The sequence below is a fragment of the Lutra lutra genome, chromosome 3 (assembly GCF_902655055.1).
Source record: "Lutra lutra chromosome 3, mLutLut1.2, whole genome shotgun sequence".
In the NCBI taxonomy this organism is placed as follows: Eukaryota; Metazoa; Chordata; class Mammalia; order Carnivora; family Mustelidae; genus Lutra; species Lutra lutra.
Window position 1 is genome coordinate 115,180,913 of NC_062280.1, and position 12,379 is coordinate 115,193,291.

Consider the following 12,379-nt stretch of genomic DNA (forward strand, 5'->3'; position numbering starts at 1 on the left):
ATTGTGTTTCTTTAGTAGTATCATGTCTCCTTAATTTCCCATGTCCCTTAGAGCCTTGCTTTGATGTATGTTCACTTGAAGAAGAAGTAAAAGTTCCAGACTTTATGGACTGGCTTCAGTAGGTATAGACCTTCATCAATCTGTGGGCAAAAAAGCACTGTCTAAATGGGGAGTGTAACAGTGCCAGGTCTGAGGAAGTACAACAGTTTCATTGGTGGCACCATTTCCAGAAAAACATCGTGGTTCTGGGTAGAGGAATGAAAGGCTGTGACTTTAGCTCTGGGAAGACAGCTGTTGGGGTGGCTCTGCCTCTAGGACTATGCAATAATGTCTCCAGCTCCAGCAAAGCATAACAGCATAGACTCCAGCAGCTCCACCTGCTGAGGTTAGTGTCAGCATCAGAAAAGACTGCAAAAGTTTTTAGCAACAAAGGCTGCAATTGTTTACAGTGACAGCAAAAGCTGCTAGGACCCTCAGTGACCAAAGCTGCTAGGGTCTTCCTGCTCTTTTTTTTTTTTTTTCTCCCATGGGAGGATGTCGTGGCAAGGAGATCCTTCTTAGTGACAAGTTGTGCCAGCCTTGGGTATTGAATGATGAAAGTAAAAAAACTTCCTATGCTTTTCTATAAGCCATTCTTAGTTTTTATCTTCTGCTAGGTTGCTTCAACTTATTATTCTACTCCAACTTATATTCTACTCTATTCAACTTATTATTCTATTCTCCCAGAGCTATCTTCATGTATAAGTACTTGTTAAATCACTGTTTTGGTGAAAGCAAGAGGGCTGAGATGTTTTAGTCTATCATCTTGCTGATGTCATTCTTGATACAACCAGTGGTAGAATGAAAATGGGAGGACTTGGAACCACCTGAAAGACACCTAGATTGGCCTAGGCTGGTTCAAATGGTAAAAAGCATTAAATAAGTAATTTAATTTAGGTCCTATTCAGAAAAATTCCCCCAAAACCAGAGAGAAATTAACCTTTGAATCATATATTGGCTATGTTATAAACCACAGCATGTCTTCTACAAAAAGCCCAGTGAGGGGCACCTGGGTAGCTCAGTTGGTTAAGCACTGTCTTTAACTCAGGTTATAGTCCCAGGCTTCTGGAATTGAGCCCCACATCAGGCTCTCTGCTCAGCAAGGAACCTGCTTCTCCCTCTCTCTCTTTCCCTCCTCCTCCCTCAAATAAACAAATAAAATCTTTTAAAAAAATAAATAAAAATCCCAGTGAAAGCCACTGACACAACAGCTGTAGTCAGAACCTGAGAGCTCAGGCAGCTTTATCTCTTCAGTGAGCTCTTCCATCTGTGGGCCCTCTGGACCAGCCATACCCACTAACCACCCTTTGGCTTCCAAGAACATAAATTAGTTACAATGACATGATACCTAAACCTACTGAATTCACAGGGTTCTATGAGAGAAAAATAATATAACTGTGAAAATACTTTGAAAAAGATCAAACACTTTCACAAATATAAAAGATCTTACATAATAATTTTATTAATAATTAAATTTTCACTTGATTGGTCAGTCACCACTCTACTAATTTTCTCCCATTAGTTTGTATTGAAGCTGGAATGAAGAAATGAAGCAAAATATGCAGAATGTCCAGAACTAGAAGCACATAAATAACAGCCACACTAAACCAGAGGATGCTTTGAAAAATGAAAACTGTGCATTAGCAGTCAGCCCAAATTCCCCAGAAGTAACTTATGGAAAGATAAGTGGTAGAATGGAGTATGCAGTAAAGTCTCCCAAAATGAGATAATTCATAAGAAGCACTTAGAATAATGCTTGGTACATAGTAAGGGTGCAATAAATATTAGCTATTTTGTTATAAATATTAAAGTCCCTTTTACACTCAGAAAGTATCCTGTGTTTTCCTTATATGATATTATTCTCATTTAGGGAACAGTGAATGATGTCTTTTCTGTTGTTTATATCTGCTGTCTTTCTTTTTCTGGTTGGTGTGATATCACTACTATGGGTTTGGGAGTCAGATATATCTGAATTCAATCCCTGCCCTCCCACATATCAGATCTGCAACCTTGAGGTAGTCATTTAAACCCAATGAGCCTGTTTACTCCTAGATAAAAGGGGAATAAATGCAGGAGGTCCTTTCTCCAAAGCTGAGGTTGCTGTTCTCAATCTGCTTCCTTCTGTATGTCTGCTTCACTTTTCTCTCTGCCAACTCATCTCCCCAACTTATCCCTTATTAGTGCTCCTTGGTATTTCTAGCTTGGACATGTTCTTAGCTCACCAATATTGGCATTTCTTGCTTTTTTTTTCAAGAGGGATAGTTTCTTTTTTTCCTCTCTGCCCGAATTAGAGGATTTTGCTCTTAGATGATGTACTCACTTCAGTACCAACTGGACTTAACTGGTGGAGTAGGGGAGGAAGGAGGTAGCTTTGGCAATGGTAATGACCACCTAAGACTATGAGGATGTTGCCAGCAAAATAGATAAACCACATCTATCCCTTCCACACCCAAAACCTCATTTCAATTGTTTCTTTGTCCACTTATGCTCTTAGCTGATTTTCTGCCTTGGACTCTTCCACTTTATCTTCAAAGATCAGCTCCTATGTCCTTTCCTTTTTGAAATATCCCCTGAATCCTCCTATCCAGCTGGCCCAGTGGCTGCACCATTGTCTGTCATTCTAGAATCCCTTTCACAAGGCATATATACCTATCTCCCTTGTGGAGTTCTTTTTGCATAATAGCAGGAACCATGTAAATGTCTGGCACATAAGAGATTCTCTATATCACTTGCTCGCTAGGTAGGAAGTGGAGAGTCCATTCTTGCTCCACATTTTTTTGTTCTTGAGGGTATGGAAATTTCAGGTAAGAAGATGTAAACTCCAAAAATGAATAAATAAAAAAAAAAAACCTCAAAGAGGGGACAGGCAGGAAAATAGTATGAGGGTGTTGAGAACACAGGAGATAGAGAGATAAGGGAGAAACTTGAAAGAAGAAATGATTAATACTAAATTAATTCAGTTATCCAACAAATATTTAGTGAATGCTAGCTATAACCCAGACACTTTGCTAGGTAGAGATATTTTTTGCAATTATTTTGTTTTGGAGATAGATACACAAAATACTGAAATAGATTATGTCCTCAAAAGTTTATAGTCTAATATCAGAGGATGAGAATGGGTGATAGTCAAATAGACTAGAAGGTGCTATCCTAGGTTCCTAACTCTTGGAAAAGAAGTCTTTAACTTGTGTCACAAATTTGGCCTCACTGCCTCTACTTTTTAATGTTCCTTTTGAGATGGTTGATTCATTTTGAGTGACACTGGATTTCTTACTATCATTGAGCCTTGCCCATTTACCTGGATGATTGGTGTATAATTTGATAGTGAGATAGACTTCTTTGCCTTCTTTGCTGTGAAAGACTGATTTGATCTTGCTGTTTGCTTTATCTCCTGATGTTGGCAACTGATGAGGCTGGCCAGTCTGTAAGAAGTATGCTCAGATCCAGAGGGGAGAGTGGACCTGAAAAACCAGGATGACTACCTGGTGTTGCCCACCCTAACTCAGTAGGGACCACAAGACCACCCAATGAAAAACTTGATAGCAAACACATCTCATTTGCTGATAATGGTTCCCCAACAATTAAGTGGCATGGATGACATAGTGATGCACTGTACCTGCAGATACTGAGTTAAAAGTGGACTTTAAAAAGTGCTGTAATACAAAAGTCCAGTAATAAAATATAGTTTTTCTAAGCTATCACATTATTTATGCCCATTAAGTATCATGAACTCAGTAGGCCTGGGAAGAATCTATAAGCCAGACTGGTTCCTGATTTTCATGGTCATGACTTCCGAGTTGGCTTCTGATGTCGGTAATAGTAAATGACACAGGAACATGACTTTAGAGCAGAGGATGCACAACAGTCAGAAAGAACACACAGTAGGAACCATCTAGCCAAGCAGAAGAGGGGACTGGAGAACAACGCCTCCAGTGTGGAGACACTGACTTAATCCAAATGAATTAATTGTGAATAATTCAGTTGAGTCAAAAGTGGGCAGGATGTTCTAGGAAAGTAGTAGAGTCTGTGCGAAGGTATTACAGTAAGATATTACGTGTCAAATTCAGGAATTTGCAAGGAATTTGTATGGCTTTGTATGGCTATTGTTTGTGTGGGAATGGGGGTGATGAAGTGTGATGCTAAGGAAAAAATTCTAATGATGGAGAAGTGAGCTGGGTCTCAGAGGGCCTCATCTCCTATACCTAGGAAAACCCCAGGAACACTGGGAAGTCAGTGGGAGTATTAAATACAAGTAACAGTAATCAATTTGTTTTTGGCAAAGATGATCGTTTTAATTGTTTCATCTGCAAGCATTTAAAAATTCAGATTTATTTTATTTAAATATAAAGAAAATATCTCACATACAAAAAAAAATCTTGAAATAGTGGTTGGTTAACATAGAAGCTCAAAAATATCAACAACCCAGATTCTTTTGATCTTTTTACCCTATATGTTGTGTTGTTCTCATGTGAGAATTCCTCATGGTTGCAAGGTGGCTGCAATATTTTCAGCCTTTGCACATTATCATCTAACATTCAGTGCTATTAATTCTGTAATTAATTATAAAGAGGGAAAAGTCTTTCTCAGGCACACACATACCCCTGTAGACTTCCCCTTGTGTCTCCTGGCCAGATTTGTATCCCACACTTATGCCTAAATGACTCATTAGCAAGGAGTATTGAATTGATGTGGTTGACTTGCACTAATCCAGACACACTCCTTGAGGTTAGATAGGCCATGGATTCATGAAGAATGATGACTACATTAAAAAATGGAGTTCTCTTCAAAAGGAAAAGGAGTGGCATGACTATTAAGAAGACCATAAGTGGGGTGCCTGGGTGGCTCAGTGGGTTAAGCTGTTGCCTTCAGCTCGGGTCATGATCTCAGGGTCCTGGGGGAAGCCTGCTTCTCTCTCTCTCTCTGCCTGCCTCTCTGCCTACTTGTGATCTCTGTCTGTCAAGTAAATAAATAAAATCTTAAAAAACAAAAACAAAAACAAAAACAAAAAAAAACGAAGACCATAAGCTGGTTCTGCTACAATCACATGAGGTGCATCTGCACTGGAGGCAGGAGCACCTTATTCCTGTTTAAAAGGTCCTAATATTATGTGATGAAGCATCATGTGTGGTAAAAATGATAAAGAAAAAAAAGGAAAATAAGGAGATTTTTAGGGAAATAAGGGAAATCAAATGACTTTGTGGGAGGATTTGTGCAGACACACCACCAAGTAGCAGTTGCCTCCATCAGAGCTAGTTTGGGATCCATCACTTTTACTTACTTTTAGTAAACTTGGAAAGAGAGAGACATGGCCAGAATCTGCTTAGTATGAAACCTCCTCAGCAAGAGACTAGAAGCTGCTCAGAAGGCTAGAAGGACCTCAGCCTGGAGGATGCTAACTTGCTGGGGGTGGGGAGGTGGTTGTTTGTTTTTGTTTTTTTGTTTTTTATCTAGCAATTTGATAATGACAATCTTGGGAGAATCACTACTACACAATTTGCAGATAGAGTGCATTCAGCCTCAAAATCTGAATGTATCTATAATTACTGTATGCCATGTGAATGCAGGCAAACACTGTTTACATAAACACAATAAAAAGAATTTTCACTGTATGCAATTTACATTAATGAATATAATTTTACTAATACTGTCAAACTCTAACATTTATAAGTACAAATAGCTTAACCAAGATCAGGTGCTTCTGTATCCCAGTTGCTTAATTAAGGCAATATTTGGATTATTCAACACTCACTCAAACATATATCAAACATTCATTTTAAAAATACCCTTTTATACAATTTTATTCAGCTTAAATATGAGTTTTCTCCTATTTCTCATTATCATAGAGTTAAATGTATAAATATGACTGATAGGACTGAACTTCCCCTTTGTCCTGATTACCAGGGGCAGGAACCATAGATTTCTCTGTCAGAGCTGTCAGAACCAGACTCCAAAATTCACTAGCAAAAGATGCTAAAAATGACAGAATTCTCCTACAATGCATAAGGGAAACCTGGTGCCCATGTGATATGTGAACTCCACAGTTCCTAAGGAACACCCTCAGTTAGGGGAACAAATAGACCCAATGGACTCCAAGTATCTGGTATAACATGGTGACCACAACTAAGGTCAGTTCATACAAATTAAAATAACAGAAACTAAGAGATTTCAACTGTTTTTTTTTTTTTCACTTTTGTTTCCTCTTCAGTGAAGAGAAAAGCCCATGCTTCTTATAGGAACATTTTACTTCAAAATGCCATTTTGCTTGGAATACAAGTGAGATTTTTTATTTATTTATTTATTTATTTATTTATTTATTTATTTTGTATGTGACAAGTAATTCATGTCCCCTTGCCTGGAGTCAGACACACATTCTATTAAAATCTGTGTAGCCTAATCTGAGTTAGCTTAACAGCTATAAATAGCTCTTCTCCACTTAGGGTAGCAACATTATATTGGGACAATATGTTTCTACATAATTTCATCTAATTTCTTCAGCCACACTCAAATTCAGTTGTTAAATACTCAGTTTGCTTTCTATGTAGGCAGTGGTTTATTTTTGGTGTTAGTACTTACTGTGAAAAGGAGAATACCCATTAGGAATAAATGCTTGCTTTTGCAATACACCATCAAGAATGACAACATTTTAGTCCAAGATGATAAAGGGAAAAGGAGGCCAAATACACTATTTCAAGTGCATTTCTGGATGATACCACAGAAAGATGCTGAGGCAGGGCTAGACTAGGGACACTTCCATGATCTAGACAAATGTGCTGGATGGCCACATATCTTAGAGTGCAGTGCCAATTACACACTGCAGAAAGCTGAGTGCACAGAGACATTCCTTCAACACAGAGTGCAGATTCTCTGTTTCTTTCATAACCTGTGGTGCAGAGTACTTATGGGAAAAATAATCTCCCAAGTAAGGGGATTGGTAACAAGAAAATTATGATTATTCACCTCCCCTGGGCCTTCTGCAAGGACTAGGAATTGCTTATTTATCCTTAGTGATGGTTCTATTCTCCCTCCTCTCCACACACTCAGGTGGGCATATTGCATCATCTCCCTCAGCACAAACACAAAAAAAATACAGACCCACAGGTGTGAGCCCCTTTCTTACATGACACACATCTGTGTTTCTGTGGTGGTGACCCTCCATTGCCAAGTCATTCTCAATTTGGGGTCCCTTTCTATTTGCTCCGTTTATTACTCAAATTTCTTCTGTATATTCAGTTTTCCAACTACCTCTCATTCCCATCTGTAAACATGTTCAACTCTTTCTCTTAAAAACTGACTTTCCCTTTATTTGGGGTTTCTTCTAATTATACTAGTATTTCATTCCCTATTAAACACAAATTTTATTTATACATTCATTTCTTTATTCAATAAATAGTTCTTGAGCAACTCTGTGTTAGATGATTTTCTAAATTTGGAGGACATGGGCAAACATGCTGCCCTGTGGAATTCGCATTACATAGGGGAAAGCAGACACCACCCTATCTGCTCCCATCTAGCTCTGTTAGTACACCAACTTGTTAGATAAACCACCCAAACCACAATATAAAAAAAATAGACAAGTGGTCCTTCTTCAAAGCTAAAAGCTTCTCTTCTTCAAAACTAATAACAATCAAGAAAAGAAAAGATAAGGAGGAGTCAAGATGGCAGAGAAGTAGCAGGCTGAGAGGTAGGAGGAGATCACCTAGATAGCTTATCAAACCATTGCAAACACCTACAAATCCAATGGGAGATCAAAGAGAAGAAGAACAGCAATTCTAGAAACAGAAAATCGACCACTTTCTAAAAGGTAGGACCTGGGGATGCCTGGGTGGCTCAGTCGGTTAAGTGGTTGCCTTTGGCTCAGGTCATGATCTCAGGGTTCTGGGATCAAGTCCCACATTGGGCTCCTTGCTCCACAGGGAGCCTGCTTCTCCCTCTGCCTCTGCCTGCCACTCTGCCTGCCTGTACTCTCTCTATCTCTCTGACAAATAAATAAACAAAATCTTTAGAAAAATTAAATAAATAAATAAATAAATAAATAAATAAAAATAAAAGGTAGGACCTGCAGAGAAGTGAATCCAAAGTGACGGGAAGATAGACCGAGCGGGGAGGAGCCGGCTCCCGGCAAAACGTGGAGCAATGGAGCACAAAATCAGGACTTTTAAAAGTCTGCTCCACAGAAGGCCATAGCTCCAGAAGCTAAACCATGGTGAAGCCCACGTGGGGCCAGCGTGGCCCTAGGTCCCACAGGGTCACAGAAGGATCGGGGGTGTCTGAGTGTCACAGAGCTCACAGGTATTAGATTGGGGAAGCCAGCTACAGAGACAGAGCCGAGGAGTGAGCTCTCAGCTCTGGGTTACCTTGAACCGGTCGCAGGCTGGGTGAGCTTGGAGCGCATCCAGAGGCCAGGGAGATGGGAGTGATTAGGCTCTTTTCTCTGAGGGCACACTGAGGAGTGGGGCCCCGAGCTCTCGACTCCTCCAGAGCTAAGACTCTGTCTGAGCTGGAGACTGGGAGGCCGCCATTTTCATTCCCATCCTCCAAAACTCTACAGAAAGCATTCAGGGGACAAAGGTTCCCAAAAGCTAACCCAAGCAGATTACTTGCCCAGCCCCTGGTGAGGGCAGTGCAATTCGACCTCGGGTAATGACAATTCACAATCACTTCAACAGGCCCCTATCCCAGAAGATCAACAGGAAATCAAGACAAGACAAAGTTCATCTACCAAGGAAAGCAACAGAATTCCAGTGCAGGATAAAGCAAAGCACGGAAATCATGGCTTTCTCCCCATGATTCTTTAGTCTTATGGTTAATTTATTTTTATTTATTTTTTTCTTCTGCTAATTTTTTTTAACTTTTACCCTTTTCTTTTTTAACATTTTTTAACTAGTTTATCTAATATATATATATATGTATATATACATATATATATATATATATTCTTTTTATAATTTTTCTTTTTTTCTAATTTTTTTTTCTGAGCTTCTTTTTATCCCTTTTCTCCCTCCCACAATTTGGGGTCTCTTCTGATTTGGTTAACCGCATTTTCCTGGGGTCTTTGCCACCCTTTCAATATTTTATTTGCTCCTTCATATACTCTTATCTTGACAAATTGACAAGGCAGAAAAACTCACCACAAAAAAAAAAAAAAAAAGAACAAGAGGCAGTACCAAAGGCTAGGGGCCTAATCAATACAGACATTGGTAATATGTCAGATCTAGAGTTCAGAATGACGATTCTCAAGGTTCTAGCCAAGCTCGAAAAAAGCATGGAAGATATTAGAGAAACCCTCTCTGGAGAGATAAAAGCCCTTTCTGGAGAAATAAAAGAACTAAAATCTAACCTAGTTGAAATTAAAAAAAAAAGCTATTAATGAGGTGCAATAAAAAATGGAGGCTCTTACTTCTGGGATAAATGAGGCAGAAAAAAGAATTAGTGATATAGAAGACCAAATGACAGAGAATAAAGAAGCTGAGCAAAAGAGGGACAAACAGCTACTGGACCACGAGGGGAGAATTCGAGAGAAAAGTGAGTGACATAAGATGAAACAGCATGAGAATAATTGGGATTCCAGAAGAGGAAGAAAGAGAGAGGGGAGCAGAAGGTATATTAGAGAGAATTATTGTAGAGAATTTCCATAATATGGCAAAGGGAACAAGCATCAAAATCCAGGAGATGCAGAGAATCCCCCTCACAATCAACAAGAATAGGTCCACACCACGTCACCTAATAGTAAAATTTACAAGTCTTAGCGACAAAGAGAAAATCCTGAAAGCAGCCAGGAAAAGAAGTCTGCAACATACAATGGTAAAAATATTAGATTGGCAGCAGACTTATCCACAGAGACCTGGCAGGCCAGAAAGAGCTGGCAAGATATATTCAGAGCACCAAATGAGAAAAACATGCAGCCAAGAATAATATATCCAGCCATGCTATCATTGAAAATAGAAGGAGAGATATAAAGCTTCCAGGGCAAACAAAAACAGAAAGAATTTGCAAACACCAAACCAGCTCTACAGAAAATATTGAAAGGGGTCCTCTAAGCAAAGAGAGACCCTAAAAGTAGTAGATCAGAAAGAAACAGAGACAATATACAGTAACAGTCACCTTACAGGCAATACAATGGCACTAAATTCATATCTCTCAATAGTTACCCTGAATGTTAATGAGCTAAATGCCCCAGTCAAAGAGACAGTGTATCAGAATAGATAAAAAAAAACAAAACCTATCAATATCTTGCCTACAAGAAACTCATTTTAGACCTGAAGACACCTCCAGATTTAAAGTGAGGGGGTGGAAAACAATGTACCATGCTAATGGACATCAGAAGAAAGCTAGAGTGGCGATCCTTATATCAGATCAATTAGATTTTAAGCCAAAGACTATAACGAGAGATGAGGAAGGACACTATATCATACTCAAAGGGTTTGTACGACAAGAAGATCTAACAATTTTAAATATCTATGCCCCTAACACAGGAACAACCAACTATATAAACCAATTAATAACAAATTCAAAAAACACGTTGACAATAATCCAATAATAGTAGGGGACTTTAACACTCCCCTCACTGAAATGGACAGATCATCCAAGCAAAAGATCAACAGGATATAAAGGCCTTAAATGACACACTGGACCAGATGGACATCACAGATATATTCAGAACATTTCATCCCAAGCAACAGAATACAAATTTTCTCTAGTGCACATGGAACATTCTCCAGAATAGATCACATCCTCGGTCCTAAATCAGGTCTCAACTGGTATCAAAAGATTGGGAACATTCCCTGAATATTTTCAGACCACAATGCTCTGAAGCTAGAACTCAATCACAAGAGGACATTTGGAAAGAACCCAAATACATGGAGACTAAACAGCATCCTTCTAAAGAATAAATGGGTCAACCAGGAAATTAAAGAAGAAATGAAAAAATTCATGGAAGCAAATGATAATGAAAACACAATTGTTCAAAATCTGTGGGACACAGCAAAGGCAGTCCTGACAGGAAAATATATAGTGGTACAAGCCTTTCTCAAGAAACAAGAAAGTTCTCAAATACACAACCTAACCCTACACATAAAGGAGCTGGAGAAAGAACAACAAAGAAAGCCTAAACCCAGCAGAAGAAGAGAAATCATAAAGATCAGAGCAGAAATCAATGAAATAGAAACCAAAACCAAAACAAAACAAAACAAAACAAAACAATAGAACAAATCAACGAAACTAGGAGCTGGTTCTTTGAAAGAATTAATAAGACTGATAAACCCCTGGCCAGACTTATCAAAAAGAAAAGAGAAAGGACCCAAAAAAATAAAATCATGAATGAAAGAGGAGAGATAACAACTAACACCAAAGAAATACAAAAAATTATAAGAACATACTATGAGCAACTCTACGCAAACAAATTTTACAATCTGGAAGAAATGGATGCATTCCTAGAGACATATAGACTACCACAACTGAACCAGGAAGAAATAGAAAACCTGAACAGACCCACAGTCAGTAAGGAGATTGAATCGGTCATCAAAAATCTCCAAACAAATCAAAGTCTAGGGCCAGACGGCTTCCCAGTGGAATTCTACCAAATATTTAAAGAAGAACTAATTCTTATTCTCCTGAAACTGTTGCAAAATAGAAATGGAAGGAAAATTTCCAAACTCATTTGATGAAGCCAGCATCACCTTGATACCAAAACCAAACAAGGATCCCATCAAAAAAGAGAACTACAGACCAATATCCTTGATGAACACAGATGCGAAAATTCTCACCAAAATACTCGCCAATAGGATCCAACAGTACATTAAAAGGATTATTCACCACGACCAAATGGGATTTATTCCAGGGCTGCAAAGTTGGTTCAACATCCGCAAATCAATCAGTGTGATACAACACATTAATAAAAGAAAGAGCAAGAACCATATGATACTCTCCATAGATGCTGAAAAAGCATTTGACAAAGTACAGCATCCCTTCCTGATCAAAACTCTTCAAAGTGTAGGGATAGAGGGCACGTACCTCAATATTATCAAGGCCATCTATGAAAAACCCACTGCAAATATTATTCTCAATGGAGAAAAACTGAAAGCTTTTCTGCTAGGGTCAGGAACATGGCAGAGATGTCCATTATTACCACTACTATTCAACATAGTTCTAGAAGTCCTAGCCTCAGCAATCAGACAACAACAACAAAAAAAATTAAAGGCATCCAAATCGGCAAAGAAGTCAAACTATCACTCTTTGTAGATGATATGATACTATATGTGGAAAACCCAAAAGACTCCACTCCAAAACTGCTAGAACTTGTACAGGAATTCATAAAGTGTCAGGATATAAAATCAATGCACAG